Source organism: Chiloscyllium plagiosum, chromosome 22 (assembly GCF_004010195.1).
Source record: "Chiloscyllium plagiosum isolate BGI_BamShark_2017 chromosome 22, ASM401019v2, whole genome shotgun sequence".
NCBI lineage: Eukaryota > Metazoa > Chordata > Chondrichthyes > Orectolobiformes > Hemiscylliidae > Chiloscyllium > Chiloscyllium plagiosum.
In genome coordinates this window covers 1311775-1328614 of record NC_057731.1, presented here as the reverse complement: position 1 = coordinate 1328614, position 16840 = coordinate 1311775, and the positions used below count along the sequence as shown (strand labels likewise).

Sequence of the window (16840 nt, the reverse complement as noted above, 5' to 3'; positions counted from 1 at the left end):
ATAGCTCCAGAGGAGTTGCTGATGGCGAAAAGACTCTGCACCAGGCTAAACCAGATATTCCCAGACCTGGTGGGGGTGGACTGGGGCATAAAACAACAGTAGAAACCCCAATGCTGGCCACGTGCCTCTCTAAGCAAGACAGACAATCTAGTTCAGGGGGTAAAGTTTGGTACCAGAAATATGGAAATGGCCCTGTATAAGGCAAGGCTGATGCGACTTCAGGTCCCATGACTGACAAAGTTTAGGAAGGTGAGGTTGTTCTGACCAAATATGTGGATCAGCTGAAAGCTGTTACCTTGCAAACAGGGCAGAAGCAAAACATACCTGGCCCCTCAGAACAGCCAGAAGATGGAAATTGTAGGTTCTCCTCCTCTGTCTAGTGTTGAGGAAACTTCAGAATCCAAAATGGATGCAGCTCTCGATACCATTACCATCGGAAGAGGAAGAAACTCTCCCAAGATGCTCCAGGCGCAAGAGACAGGCTACAGTCGGGTACACACCGCCAAAGTCAGAGTCCGAATCAGGAGAACAGGATTTGGGGCAAAGCCATCACTGAAAAAGCTACTAGAGAAAGACCAGGCTAACATTCCAGATTTAGGGTTGGAGGGATATATTGACTGGAACTTGTTGAATCTTGTTGACTACTAAATCCTTGGGGTGGCACAATGGTTAGCACTGCAACCTCATAGAGCCAGTGACCTGGGTTCGATTCTAGCCTCGGGCGACTGTCTGTGTGGAGTTTGCACATTCTCCCTGTGTCTGCGTGGGTTTCCTTTGGGCGCTCCAGTTTCCTCCCACAGTCCAAAGATGTGCAGGTCAGGTAGATTGCCTATGCTAAATTGCCCATAGTGTTAGGTGCATTAGTCAGAGGAAAATGTGTCTGGGTGGGTTACACTTCAGAGGGTCGGTGTGGACTGGTTGGGCCAAAGGGCTGTTTCCAAACTGTAGGGAATCTAATCTAACCTGGGACAATCAAGAAAACCCTAGCTGACCAACATAACCAGGAGATTTAGAATCTCCTCAGTTTAGGGGACTGACTATGTGCTGGTTGGGTCATAGTCAGTGTGTTACTGTGCTGTTGGTTTTTTGCTTTTTTTTCTGGGGGATACCAGATTCCTGAACTGGCTGAATTACTTAGCCAGTTTGTTAATTGGTATTCCTTTTCATTGAGTACTGATTTTTAATCTACCTGATCTACACAGTTAATGTGTTTCAGGTGTAACTCTGTTCTCATTAGGGAACTGTTGTTTCACTGGCTGGTTACAGCCTGTATGTTGCTCTTTTAGATTAGATTACTTACAGTAATTTACTTTGAGAAAAGGATTATGTTGATTTTTGTAGCAGGGCTTAGCCCTAGCACTCTGGTTTTTTTTTTTAAAATGTGTTTTCACTTTTTTGGTGTTTGGACTGAGCCCTTGTGAGAAAAAACATATTTTCAAATGAACTGGCTCTTTGTGGGTGACCAGGCCTGTGTAAAGACTGAACGTGTGTGTATGCGTGTGTGTGTGTGTACGCGCTAGGAGGTGAGCAATTGTTGCATTGTGGAGTGGACTTTGCATCCCGGAGTGGACCTGTGAGTTAACTGCAATTTTACAATATACTATGTTCTTGTGAGTGAGCCCGGTCCTTTGGATGGACCAGCCCTCTGTGAAGACTGAACACCTGTGTGTGTGGCATTGATTCTGCCCTCAGGAGTGGACTCTGCCTTTGGGGCTGGACCAAACACCTGTGAGTAAACTGCAGCCTTACAATGTACTGTGTTCCTGTTAGTGGGCCTGGTTCTACCTGGAAGGGTAGAACACCTCTATGGAGGCTGAACACCTGGGAGGTGAGCATTTGCTAGATCCTGGAGTTTGGGTGTGGACTCTATCTTTGTACTGGAAACTGTATTGAGAATTTTGTGAATTCTGTTACTGTATGTGGGTTTTGTAATTAATTGTTTGAGTGCGGGCCAGAATAGGCTGGTCAGTACGCGGGGTGGCTTGGAGCTGGAGGGTCAAAGACTGGCCGGTGGGAAAGCAGGGTTGGCGCAGTCTGTTAGTACAGAGGGTGGCTGGGGGTGAGGCAGCCAGCAGCATGCCTGCAGGAAAGCTGGTGAAGGGAGGGCCAGTCAGTCAGTCGGTTGGCTGAATGGGGACCGGAGGGTTGATGATCAGCTTGGAGGAAAGCGGCCAGGAGGAGCCTGTCAGGATGTGGAGTGGGTGGGACCAGGCAACTGATAGCGTCCTCATAGGAATGCCAGTATAGGGCAGGCCGGTCAGTATGCGGGGAGGCTGAGGACTGGGTGGTCAACAACGAGCCTGGAGGAAAGCAGGCCTGGGGAGGGTCTATCAGTATACAGGGTGGCCAGACACCAGAAGGCCGATGACTGACTGTCCTGCAGGAAGGTTAGCCAAAGGACAGTCTGATCAGTATGTGTTGCGGATAGGTGTCAGATGTCTTTATTTTACAGCTATTTTGGGTCTGTGTTTTATACACTGTTTCTCCTTTGATTGCACTGCTTGCCTCTGTTTGTTACTGTCATCTTTGTGATGAATGGAAGTGGGATTTGAGGTTTGTCCTTATCTCCCTGAAAACTGGTTGAACGGTGAGGTTTGAGGTTTGGCTTTGCTGCCCTTTTCCCTATATAAAGTAGTTTTTTGTGAACTGCTGCTTTCTGTTGACTGTATTTTGTACTGTCTATCCCCTGTTTATTTTATTATTTTATTCATCTCAGTTTAGGAGACTGACTCCAAGCTGGCTGACCACAGCCAGTACACAAGTAAAAGGTGATTTGGTGATTGAAAACCACATTCCCAACTACTCTTGACAACCTTTCACCTCTACCCCTGCCCCTTTCATAACAAACATCTATCCGCCTCTGCATTAAAAATATTCAAAGACACTGTTTACACTGCCTTTTCACAAGGGTTCCAAAGGCTGATGATCCTATAAAAGCAGAAGATTCACCTCATCGGTTTTAAATGGGCAACCTCTGACTTGTAAACAGTGAGTCCTAGTTCTACCTTCTCTCATAAGAGGAAACACCTGTCTATGTGTACCCTGTAAACATCACTCAGGATTTTACTTTTCAGTTAAGTCACTTCTTACTTTTCCAAAGTTCAGCAGATACAATCCTCGTAGCCTGTCCAATTTTTCCCCATAAGACAACACACCCAATCCAAATACGAGTCGGTTCTGAATGGCTTCCTTAAATAAGATGACAAATACTTTACACAGTATTCCAGATATGTACATCCAGATTCCAAACTCTGGAATCCCTCACTATTTAGGCAGTATTTCTTTCTCATTCTTCTGCTAAAATGGACAATTTCACATTTCTTGCATTATTTCCCATTTGTTACACCTTTGCCCACTCATTTAGCCAATCTATATCTCATTGTAGCCTCCATAGTCCTCTTCACATCTGATCTTTGTGTCATTCAAGTGCTCTAGCTTCTGTCCCTTTGTTCAAAGTAATTATATAAATGATTCTAGCATGCTATTGTTTATTGCAAGTGACAATACTGACATTTAACATTTGCATCCATGTGGACAGGCTTCTAATCTCATCACAGCCTTTGTCCAAACGAGGATAAAGAGTGGTATATGAATAGGAAGGGTTTGGAGGGATATGGGCCAAGTTCTGGTAGGTGGCACTAAATTGGCTTGGGATATCTGGTCAGCAAGGATGAGTTGGACCAAAGGGTCTGTTTCCATGGATAGTAGTAACAGGATAGGTCAGAGTCAGCATGGATTTATGAAGGGAAAAATCATGCTTGACTAATCTTCTGGAATTTTTTGAGGATGTAACTCTGAAGATGGACGAGAGAGATCCAGTAGATGTAGTGTATCTGGACTTTCAAAAAGCTTTTGATAAAGTCCCACATAGGAGTTTAGTGAGCAAAGTTAGGGCGCATGGTATTGGGGGCAAAGTACTAACTTGGATTGAAAGTTGGTTGGCTGACAGGAAACAAAGTAGTGATAAACGGCTCCATTTTGGAATGGCAGGCAGGGATCAGTGCTGGGACTGCAGCTTTTTACAATATATATTAATGATATAGAAGATGGTATTAGTAATAACATTAGCAAATTTGCTGATGATACTAAGCTGGGTGGCAGGGTGAAATGTAAGGAGGATGTTAGGAGATTACAGGGTGACCTGGACAGGTTAGGTGAGTGGTCAGATGCATGGCAGATGCAGTTTAATGTGGATAAATGTATGGTTATATACTTGTGGCAAGAACAGGAAGGCAGATTACTACCTAAATGGAATCAATTTAGGTAAAGGGGCAGTACAAACGAGATCTGGGTGTTCTTGTACACCAGTCAATGAAGGCAAGCATGCAGGTACAGCAGGTAGTGAAGAAGGCTAATAGCATGCTGGCCTTCATAACAAGAGGGATTGAGTATAGAAGCAAAGAGGTTCTTCTGCAGCTGTACAGGGCCCTGGTGAGACCACACCTGGAGTACTGTGTGTAGTTCTGATCTCCAAATTTGAGGAAAGACATTCTGGCTATTGAGGGAGTGCAGCGTAGGTTCACGAGGTCAATTCCTGGAATGGCGGGACTACCTTACGCTGAAAGACCTGGAGCAACTGGGCTTGTATACCCTTGAGTTTAGAAGACGGAGAGGGGATCTGATTGAGACATATAAGATTATTAAAGGATTGGACACTCTGGAGGCAGGAAACATGTTTCTGCTGATGGGTGAGTGCCGAACCAGAGGACACTGCTTAAAAATACGGGGTAGACCATTTAGGACAGAGATGAGGAGAAACGTCTTCAGCCAGAGAGTGGTGGCTGTGTGGAATGCTCTGCCCCAGAGGGCAGTGGAGGCCCAGTCTCTGGATTCATTTAAGAAAGAGTTGGATAGAGCTCTCAAGGATAGTGGAATCAAGGGTTATGGAGATAAGGCAGGAACAGGATACTGATTAAGGATGATCAGCCATGATCATATTGAATGGTGGTGCAGGCTCGAAGAGCAGAATGGCCTACTTCTGCACCTATTGTCTATTGTCCATGCTGTACATCTCTCTGACTCATAACCGGCTCATTTAAGTGACAATGTATGATTTATTCAAATCTTATGCACAGCTGAAGGCATATTACTGTTATAAGAAATGCCAGTTTTTGGGTAGGATATTAGATTCCAGTCAGAAAGACTGTTTGTTTTTTTTTAACCCTTAATGTGCTGGGAAAACACAGCACATCTGGTGTCTTTTGCAGAAAGAAAACACATAATTCATGTTTCAAATTTACTATGATCCTTCTTCAGAACTAGAGAGAGCTGGAAAAGTGAGAGGTTTTATATTGTAGGGAAAAAGGTATTGTTTTCTACAATACAAACACAGCAGTTTTCCACCTCTCTCTTCTGTTCTCAAGGGATCATTTTACTTGCCAGGTAGAAAACTGATTTCAGTAGTTAGTAAAATTAGGCAGGGGTACAACTGGCAATGCACTCAATTCTGTTCAGTTTAGATTCCAAATTAATTTCAACATATTCAAAATATTAACAGTATCAAACTAATAAAATAGTGGATGGGATAATGTGAAAATCTAGTAATGGCAATTACTAATAAGTTGGAGATGAGAGGTGGGACGTAATGTTTTAATGCAGCTTTGTTCGAGGATGATTGCTTCTGTCGTTCAATATTTGGTCTGTATGTGTTTTCCTGTAGAAATTGGTGTGAAATTGAAATACATTAGAACATATTTTCAACGAGCCGCCACACACTGCAGCCAGAGGAACTACGCAGAGCAGAGGAAAATCACCTATACAGTGTATTCAAAAAGAACGGGTACACTATGAACACAGTCCGCCGATTTCTGAGCAACAAACCCAACCAAGCAGACAAAATGCACCCAGAAACCCTAGCCACTCTCCCCTACATCAAAGATATCTTGGAAATGACTGCCAGACTACTCAGACCCCTTGGCATCATGGTAGCCCACAAACTCACCAACACACTAAACAGCAACTAATGAACTTGCAAGACCCTGTGCAGACAACAAGCAAAACTAATGCCATTTACAAAATACCTTGCAAGAACTATGACAAACAGGCAGAAAACTAGTCACCAGGATACATGAACATCAACGAGCCATAAAACTACATGACCCACTCTCACTAATATCCTTACATACGGATGAGGAAGGACGCCACTTTGGGACAACACATCCATCAGACAAGCCAAACAGAGATACGCACAAGAATTCCTAGAAGCATGGCATTCCAACCAGAACTCTAGCAACAAACACATTGACTTGGATCCCATTTACCGCCCCCTGAGAAAAAGAACAGGAAATGACATCACCATAGGAAATGATGCCCCCACAGGAAATGACATCACCAAATCTAGGAAACTCAAACAGAGAATACAAAGTGGACTATGTCTCCAGTGCTTCATTCAGAGGCTCACTGAAGATATTACCTAGTATGGTGACAATGTCTGAAAACGAACCTTCCAGCTCAGCGAGCAAACCTACATCCACAACCTCAACCTGAGCTACAAATCTTCTTAAAACTCATTAAATGATATCCTTTACAAAAAATATAGAATTTTTTTAGCATCGATATTGAAGTCCCTTAGTGCCCTTGGAAGTACCTTACAAAACCCAGACTACTCCAAGGGCAACAAATACATGGGAATACGACGACTTCTAAGTTCCTCTCCAAGTGACTTATTATCCTGACTTGGAAATACACTGCTGCTCTGTTACTCTCACTGGATCAAAGTCCAGGGCTTCACTCCCTAACATCACTGTAGGTGTTTCTACACTCCAACAACTGCAGCAGTTCAAAGCAGTAAGTCATCACCACCACCTTCAGGGCAATTAGGGATGAATAATTCTAGTTTAGTCAGTGACACCCAACATCCACTGATTTCAATTTATAAAAGTGAATATTTTAGGGATAATTCTGCAGATGTCTTTTTCCAGAGACATACATAAATACTTCCTAGAAAAGTCAGGGTCTCTTGGTTCAGGATTGATGTTGACAGTCCTAAATTGGTAGTCAACCCTAGTTTTTCAGGGGTATCTACCTGACCAAACATGCAGTCTTGAAGGGCATGATTTGCACATTTTTGATTCAAATACAGTACCGGTGTCATCATATGTTACATCATAGCCAAACATTTAAAGGCTATGCCAACCGAGGAAAGCTGAACAAGTGGCCACGAGAAGAAGAGATTGCTGGCTGGGTAATCCAGTGTGGTCAGAATGGAAACATTGTCAAGTCACTATGTATAAGAATACACGCCAAAACTAAAGCAAAAAAAATGGATTCAGTGATTTCAAAGCCAGTGTTGGATGGTGCAGCAGGTTTATGAAAAGGTATGATTTAATGCTTAGACAGAAAACCAAGATTGCCCAACATCCATCAGCAGAACGTCGTGGCAAGTTAATTGGGTTCCATCGCTTTGTAATCAGAAGTTGGAGGAAAAACGTGGAGAGCTCTCATGCCTCAACAACATGGACAAAACCCCAATGAACTTTGCTATGCCAGGGAACAGAACTGTGAACAAGATTGGAGTTTTGGTTAAGACTACCAGCCATGAAAGGAGTTGATTCACTATGGTACTTGGTTGTAAGGCTTTAACTTTGTTCCATCTGCCAAAGGTGATTTTTAAGTGGAGAACTCTGCCCAAACAGAAATTTCTGTAAAGGCATTGCTGTCCTCATTCATGAAAAAGGGCAGATGGAGGCTGCAAGACTTGGATTAGGGAGCTCTGGAATATGTGGCCAGGTGGAGGACTTAGAAAGGAAAAAAGCTTACTGGTTTAGGATATGTTCAGATCAGAGAGTAAAAAGTGTATCAGTGAACTTCGAACTAAAAATACTGACATTGCAATGATTCCTGGAGCCCTTACGAGCATGGTGCATCCACTAGATATTAGCATCAATAAACCTTTATTAAAGGACTTCATATGGAAGAAACGGGACACTTGGATACAAAAAGGGGAAAAAAGCTTCTCAAAGGGTGGCAATATGCATGCTCCATTACTTGCAACCGTGTGAGTGGATTGTTGAGTGCTGGAAGGAGAGTGAAATCCTTCAAAAAAAAAGTGGAATTTCTAATGCTTTAGATGGGACGGAGGATGACTATTTATGGTCAGATGGAAGTGATGACAAATCAATTGATGATCCCCTTGAGAATGCAGATGAAGATGATCCATACTACGATATGCTTGACCCAGACGAATTGAATGAATTATTTAGTGGTGCAACTGACAAAGACATTGAATTTGAAGGATTCTAATGGACTTTTACGTGCATTGGTAACTTTTGTTTCAAGTAGCTATCCCATGATTCCTGAAGAAGGGCTTATGCTCGAAACGTCGATTCTCCTGTTCCTTGGATGCTGCCTGACCTGCTGCGCTTTTCCAGCAACACATTTTCAGCAGTAGCTATCCCATAATACTTGTGAAATACAGTGAGAAGATTTTTTTGTTGTGAATATCAGCTTTTTTTTTTTAAAAAGTGTTTGTTGCAGCTTTTTCCAAATAAAATACTAATCAGTTTTCTTTTACTGCTCCTCTGTTTATATTTCATGGATTGTGTTATACAAATACCCTCAGTAGATGGCCTGACCACCTGCAGGTATGCCTATTAATGTTTGTACGTATGCGTAGGCCTACACGCACCTTATGGTACTGGTAACAGGAATATGGTACGACAGTACTGTTCCACCATAGCAGGCAGGATGGAGACAATTATTTTGTAGATAGATATTCAATAATAGAACATAGAACAGTATAGCACAGAACAGGCCCTTCAGCCCACGATGTTGTGCTGACCACTGTATGCACCCTCAAATTTCTGTGACCATATGCATGTCCAGGAGTCTCTTAAATGTCCTCAATGACCCTGCCTTCACAACTGCTGCTGGCAATGCATTCCATGCTCTCACAACTCCGTGTAAAGAACCCGCCTCTGACATCGCCTCTATACTTTCCTCCAACCAGCTTAAAACTATGACCCCTCGTGTTAGTCATTTCTGCCCTGGGAAATAGAGTCGATAGCCAGAGACTATCTACGCCTCTCATTATCTTGTATACCTTAATTAGGTCCCCTCTTCTCCTCCTTTTCTCCAATGAAAAAAGTCTGAGCTCAGTCAACCTCTCCTCATAAGATAAGCCCTCCAGTCCAGGCAGCATCCTGGTAAACCTCCTCTGAACCCTCTCCAAAGCATCCACATCCATCTTATAATAGGGCGACCAGAACTGGACGCAGTATTCCAAGTGTGGTCTAACCAAAGTTTTATAGAGCTGCAACAAGATCTCACGACTCTTAAACTCAATACCCCTGTTAATGAAAGCAAAAAAAAAACACATGCTTTCTTAACAACCCTGTCCACTTGGGTGGCCATTTTAAGGGATCTATGTACCTGCACACCAAGATCCCTCTGTTCCTCCACACTGCCAAGAATCCTATCCTTAATCCTATACTCAGCTTTCAAATTCGACCTTCCAAAATTTTGGAAGGTGCATTTATCCAGGTTGAACTCCATCTGCAATCTCTCAGCCCATCTCTGCATCCTGTCAATGTCCCGCTGCAGCCTACAACAGCCCTCTATACCCAAGGACAGAGCCCTGTGGAACACCACACACCACTGACTTCCAGGCAGAATATTTTCCTTCTACTACCACAGGTACGACTCCAGTGGAGAGCGAGGATGAAAAGATCTTCGTAAGTGGCGAAGCAATTGCATTTCTCATTTCCCAAAGCAGCCAAGGACAAATCTTGTCCGGGCCTGGTGACTTGTCAATCTTAATGTTTGACAAAATTTTCAGCACATCAGTTTCCTCTATCTCTATCCATTTCAGCATGCACACCTGCTCTTCAAAGGTTTCATTCACTACAAAGTTCATTTCTTTCGTAAAGACAGAAGCAAAAAACTCATTTAGGGCTTCCCCTACCTCCTCAGACTCCACACATAAATTCCCTATGCTATCCCTGATGGGCCCTACTCTTTCTTTGACCATTCTCTTATTCCTCACATAAGTGTAAAATGCCTTTGTGTTCTCCCTAATCCGTTCTGCCAAGCCTTTCTTGTGCCCCTTCCTTGCTCTCCTCAGACCATTTTTAAGCTCCTTCCTCTCCTGCCTGTAATCCTCTAGAGCTGAGCTTGACCCTAGCTTCCTCCATCTTATGTAAGCTACCTTCTTCCTTTTGATGAGAAGCTCCACCGCTCTCATCATCCAAGGTTCCTTTATCTGACCACTTCTTGCCTGTCTCAGAGGGACATATTTATTCATCACTTGCACCAACTGTTCCTGAAACAGTCTCCACATGTCTATAGTGCCTTTACGATGACCATAATTATTTTTCCTCCTGTTGTTTATTATTTTATACAGAAACCTGGCTCGTTTGTCCATTTTTTGACGTTGCTAAGCATGAATTTCATTCCCTCAAAAGCAATACCTTGTGTATCAGTTAACCCCCTAATTTCAGCTTTAAAATGCTCTTCAAAACCAACCTATGCATGAGTATATATGGTATTTCCAGTTCCATTTTCCAGTCAATTGCACAAAATTGACACTCGTTATTAAATAATAGATTACTGACTGTGCAGGGTGGCATGATGGCTCACACTACTACCACACAGCACCAGGCACCCGGGTTCAATTCCAGCCTTGGGTAACTGCAAACTTCACACAGCCGTTTTCCCAGTGTCTGCGTGGGTTTTCTTCAGGTGCTCTGGTTTCCTCCCAAAGTCCAAAGATGTGCAGGTTAGGTGAATTGGCCACACTGAATTGCCCACAGTGTCCAAGAACATGTAGGTTAGGGAAATGCAGGGTTATGGGGACAGAATAGTGGGGTGGTTTGGGTGGGACACTCTTTGGAGGGTCAGCGTAGATTTGATGGGCCGAATGGCCTGCTTCCACACTAAGGATTCTATGATTCGATTTGCTCTCTTGTTCAGTCTCCTTGGGGTAATTTCTCTACTTCTGGGCCAGACGACCTGAATTCAAGACCTACTTGCTCTAAAGGTCTGTTGTAACCTGTCCAAACAAGTTAGTTAAAAATAAGTTTTCAAACAGGGTAGCAGGGCCATACAATGGTGGTATATGACTTCATCACCTTATTCATACTATCAGTAAAGGTTGCCACAGACCCCACAAGTTAGGCAATATACACATTTAACATTATAGTTCGACTTCATCCAGCATGCAATGTACTGTGCTGTAGGTTATTGAGAATTCCAGAGTAGGATATGCATTTTCCAACTGAATTCTGTTTGACTGCGGCCATCCCCTCATTACACTACCACGGTCATGCCTCCTGGTTCAGACATGCTCAGGGCTGACTGGAAATAGAATTGGTTATAAAGGGGAGGGAGAGATAGGTTTACTACTGTCCTTTAGGGAAGGAGATTGCCTTCCGAACCCTGTCTGGCTGACATACAACTCCCAGACCAAAGCAATGTGGTTGACTCTTAACTGGTCGCTGGGTAATTAGGAAAGGGCAACAAATGCTGACCTTGCTGGAAACAGCCATATCAAAATAAGGAAATTAATAGATGAATGAATAAAAATATAGAAATGCAGAATTGAATTTGGCTAACCTTGGCTGGAAGACACAAGGTTGAATATTCTCATACTTTGGCTAAGTATCAGTTTTGGAGTCTTTTGTGAAAGGTTTCCCTTTGTGAGGCCTCGCAAATTTTTAACACAATTCTCTCATGGTCATTTCATCAGTTATGCGTCCATCATCTGAAATGCTGGACTTTATTTTCCCCTGGAGCGTAGGAGGTTGAGGGCTGGCCTTATAGAGGTGCATAAAATCATGAGACATAGACAAGGTGAGTAGCAAAGGTCTTTTCCCTAGGGTAGGGGAGTTCAAAACTAGAGGGCATAGATTTAAGGTGAGAGGGGAAAAGATTTATAAGGGCAACACTTTCACACAGAGGGTGGGTCATACATGGAATGAGCTGCCAGAGGAAGTGATGGAGGTGGGTACAATTACAACATTTAAAAAACATTTGGACCAGTACATGAATTGGAAATGTTTAGAGATATGGGCCAAATGCAGGTAAATGGGACTAGTTTAGTTTGGAAAACCGGGGCAGCATGGACAAGTTGGATTGCAGGATCTGTTTCCACGTTGTATGACACTATGACCTTGGATGGAGGTTGGATGATGCCCTTGATTGACTGTGGTAGCATGCCCTGATTAGACTAAGGACCACTAGCTTTAGACTTTCAGGCTTAGCCATTTGCTTGAACTACATTGAGGGTGTTTGCTGTGTAAGCTGCCGGCGTAAGTTGTAGGTGTGACATTAATGTAGCACTGTGCTGCGCACCAACTTCTCTGTCTCCTTGACTGATCAGTGCTCACAACTGTCTGGCTTTCTCTATGCTAAAAGGTAAGACAAGAGAGATTATTGGAGAGTCTGTAAGTTTTGAATGAAGCAGCAATCCACAAAATAGCAAGGCAGAGATTCTGACAGCATCCAGGTAAGCACTAAGAAAACAAATATAAATCTCTGAGATGCATGCTGTTCTGATGCATGAATTCTTGTCTCTGCACACAAAGCAGCCTGGCAGCAGCATAGCGATATATAGTGTTGGTAAATTCCAAAATGCAGTTTAGAAATGCTAAGCCATACTATAAATTAGTCTAAGATATGCCATAGTGTCGTAAGACTGGTATTTTTGCTGATAATAGTTTCCATAAGAAATAGGGTTCAGGCAGTCAGTGCTCATTGAGCATGCCCTGAGAAATTGGCCAGAAAAAGCACCAGTGAGCTGAAGCCACCAGTTAATCAGTTTGATTTTCAGGTTAATAATCGGTGCCAACTAGGAGAAGGTGCAGACTACATATGCTGGAGATCAGAGTTGAGACTGTGGTGGTTGAAAAACACAGCAGGTCAGTGTTGAATGGCTTATGCCCAAACTGACAATTCTCCTGCTCCTCCTTTTCCAGCACCACATTCATCAACTCTAATAATTGATGCTAACTTATATCTCAATGGTATCTGGGAAAATAGCAACCTTCATAGAAATTAGGTAGCCTAGCTCGTAATGAAATGCAAAGGTATGGAAATGGGGTCCTTATCAGTTACTAATGGAGTTTTTATCAACATTGAAACTTTAAGGGGAAAATCAGACAATTATCTTATTTTTCCATCGTCACAATTTCCAAACTTTCTCACCATCGTCCATGCTTTTCAGACTTGGAAAGGTCTGCCATACAGAAACTTTGAGCAAAGTTACCGATGCAGCACTTAAAAACAAGTTCTGGAAAATGAAGAGATTTACCGACTGGAGGTAATGTGATTGGCCCATCGAAGTCAAGTGTGGGACAGCAGGAAGTTTCTTCACTTGACGAAGAGACAGTGCTCTGAAAGCTTGTGATTTCAAATAAACCTGTTGGACTATAACCTGGTGTCATGTGACTTCTGACCTTGTCCACCCCAGTCCAACACGGACAGTTTCACTTCAAAAAGTTCTTAGATTAAATTAGATTAGATTCCTTACAGTATGGAAACAGGCCCTTTGGCCCAACAAGTCCACAACAACCCTTGGAAGAGTAACCCACCCAGACCCATTCCCTTACCCTATATTTGCCCCTGACTAATGCACCTAACATTATAGGCAATTTAGGATGGCCAATTCACCTGACCTGCATATCTTTGGACTGTGGGAGGAAAGAAGTGGCTGAAGACTTTCCTCTGAAGGTCGACTGCAGCTATGTGGATGGCAAGAAACACTTCCTTTAGGAGGGTTTAGAGGTTGGGTTTGCCTGATGAAGTAGAAGTGGATCAGGGATGTAATCTTACGGGATAGGTGATACAAATCACCTGACGGTACAGGTGATTTGACAGAGATGAGGAGAAACTTCTTCACCCAGAGAGTGGTGGCTGCATGGAATGCTCTCCTCAGAGGGCAGTGGAGGCCCAGTCTCTGGATTCATTTAAGAAAGAGTTGGATAGAGCTCTCAAAGATAGTGGAATCAAGGGTTATGAAGATAAGGCAGGAACAGGATACTGATTAGGAATGATCAGCCATGATCATGTTGAATGGCGGTGCAGGCTTGAAGGGCTGAATGGCCTACTCCTGCACCTATTGTCTATTGATAATTAACATGTTTCTTACAATTGGCAATTTCCGGGAACCATGGAGTGCATTTGAGGGACCATTAAAATGGCTCTGTGTAATGGAACTCATGAGCCTACCAAAAATGGGATGAGGTCAGGTTGTTCTCCTAGGAGCAGTGAAAGTTGAGGGGCTTATTGAGATTATGAGAGGGTGGACAGTCTCGATGGAAAGCAGTTGTTCTCCATCATAAGGGTCAAAACCGGGGTGGTTTTAAAGTGAATGGCAGAAGGTTTGCAGGGGATGTCAGGAAAAATAATTTCATCCAGAGGGTGGTGGATGTCTGGAATGCACAGCCTGGGAGGGTAGTTGAGACAGGGAATCTCTCAACTTTTTAAAAAGTACTTGGATAAACACAAAGTATCATAATATTAAAGGCTATATTGGGCGAGTGCAAGAAAGTGGGACTAGTGTATGTAGTAATGTATTTTCTGGGGATACATACTTGATGGGTGGAAGGGTCTCTTCTCTACAGTCAAATTTTATTATTCAATGATGTGTTACCCAATCCTCATGAATATATGGGGAACAAATCTAAGGGGACAGGATACTCACCCCATGAGTTAGTAACAGGCAGGTTTATGTGGACCACCAATCCACCTCCTAATACAAAGACTGTTGGACAGCAGACACAAGAGGTGAACTAACATAAAGTCACTTGTGACCTGTGAGAAGAGCAATTGTAAAGCCTGTAACACTGGAAAGTTACACCAACAAAATAAATTATTGGGGATGCCAACCAAGCACGGGAGTGGGATATTGGGGAATCCAGTGATGGCACAGAGCAATGCAAGGGTGGAAGTGTTTGAACCTTGTAGAGGAGTCTATACAGTATTGTGAACATGGATAGTTGCATGATATATGCTGATCAACAGCCGAGCACGTTAAACGCAAATAGTGCCTGTACTGACTCAAACACAGGAAAAGTAGCTGGCTGCTCACCAAAAAGGAAGCGGATTCCCCAATGGAGCTGAATGATATGGAATGAGAAGGACAATCCCCCACAGAACAGGAGGGATGGGGTTTCTACAATTATATTCTCACCCAAAGGTGTGTCCAGGGACAAAGACCCCTTCTGCAGTTCTGTGAACCTGGAATCTATTAGCATTATTTTTATGTTTAACCATCATGGCAAGGCTTATGCTGCGAGGCCTTAGTGTTTTTTGAGGGAGTACAAACTGTCACAAGATCATGATTGTAACCGTGGTCAACATTGTTGTGGGGACAAACATGTTCAAACTAGTGAATCCAATATAACAGCAATATTTTGATCTACCGATGGAGTGTGTTGAAAGAATCAGTTTGTGTTGATTTTAGGAAAAGAAAAAGAGGACAATTTGTGTCTGATGTGAGGTTCAATGGATAGTTGTGCTTGGTTGCCCAGAATTCATGGTTTCCATTTGACTTCTAGCATTGTGACTAATCCCTCTGTTCCCACTGAATTGGAGTCAGAGATCAAATGCTATTGTGTGATTTGTGAAGCCAAAATAATCGACATACAGCAGATAAACAGAGACTGAGCACCACGCAGAGGTGGCACAATGGGAAATTCTGGAATCTGGACAACGTTCATCAGTGGGAATCCGCTGCAGCCTACCCTCATCTCTACTGTATTGAACTTGTGGTGACGGTCAGTGACTCAGTCCGATGTCCTCCATATATACCCAACCCTCCAATTGGACTGATTTTTAGTTAAGGAACAAACTGGAACAGTAACTAAGCAAGAGACTTGTCTGCAGGGATCATAGGTCACAGTTCTGAAAGGGATCTGGCTTACAGAACAGATGTCAATATTGAGACTAAGTAAGAGGAAAGTTAAAAAATGACAAAAAAGGGATTTGGTTAATAATCGGATGATTGGGTTTAATGCAGACGTAGGGGTGATTAACTCCATTGATTTGGCTAATCGGAGTCAAAAAGGCCAAGACCCTTACTTCCCAATTAAGCGGGACACACCATTAACACCAACAGATTGACTTAAAGGGATGGCAGAACCCAGGATCTGTTTGAAAAAGTGTCCAGATGTTCATCCCTATCCTGGAACAGCACATAACTATTAATACTCAAGGCCCACTGGTAGCACAGAGAGCTGTTGGCACAAAATAACAACTGCTCAGTGGTAGTTGATGTAGATTTGACTCAGGAAAATGTGTGACAGATACATCAGTGGGAAGTTCCTTTCTGGATCACCGACCAGCTCAAGAATCTAACACTTGAATCAACAAATTTGACCAGTTGCTGACTCAGGGGATGAACATGCATGTATTCGGCCAATGCTGATTGTGTGGTTAAATGTACCATGTTGACACAAGTAGTGTTAGTTGAAACTTTATTGCTGGAACAGCACAGCAGGTCAGGCAGCATCCAGGGAACAGGAGATTCGACGTTTCGGGCACAGGCCCTTCTTCAGGAATGAGCAGAGAGTGTTCAGCAGGAGAAGATAAAAGGTAGGGAGGAGGGACTTGGAGGAGGGGCGTTGGAAATGTGATAGGTGGAAAGAGGTCAAGGTGAGGGTGATAGGTCGGAGTAGGATGGAGGCGGAGAGGTCAACAAGAAGACTGCAGGTCAGGAAGGCGACGTGGTCGACGGTGCCCTCCACCGCATCTCCTCCACTTCCAACTCCCCTCCTCCAAGTCCCTCCTCCCTACCTTTTATCTTCTCCTGCTGAACACTCTCTGCTCATTCCTGAAGAAGGGCATGTGCCCGAAACGTCGAATCTTCTGTTCCCTAGATGCTGCCTGACCTGCTGTGCTGTTC

General features: G+C 43.4%; 1 protein-coding gene across 1 annotated transcript in view; it reads right to left on the bottom strand.

Annotated features, from left to right (window-relative positions):
- mypn (myopalladin) overlaps positions 1 to 16840 on the bottom strand; it is a 309016-nt gene that overhangs the window by 264977 nt on the left and 27199 nt on the right. The window lies entirely within an intron of this gene.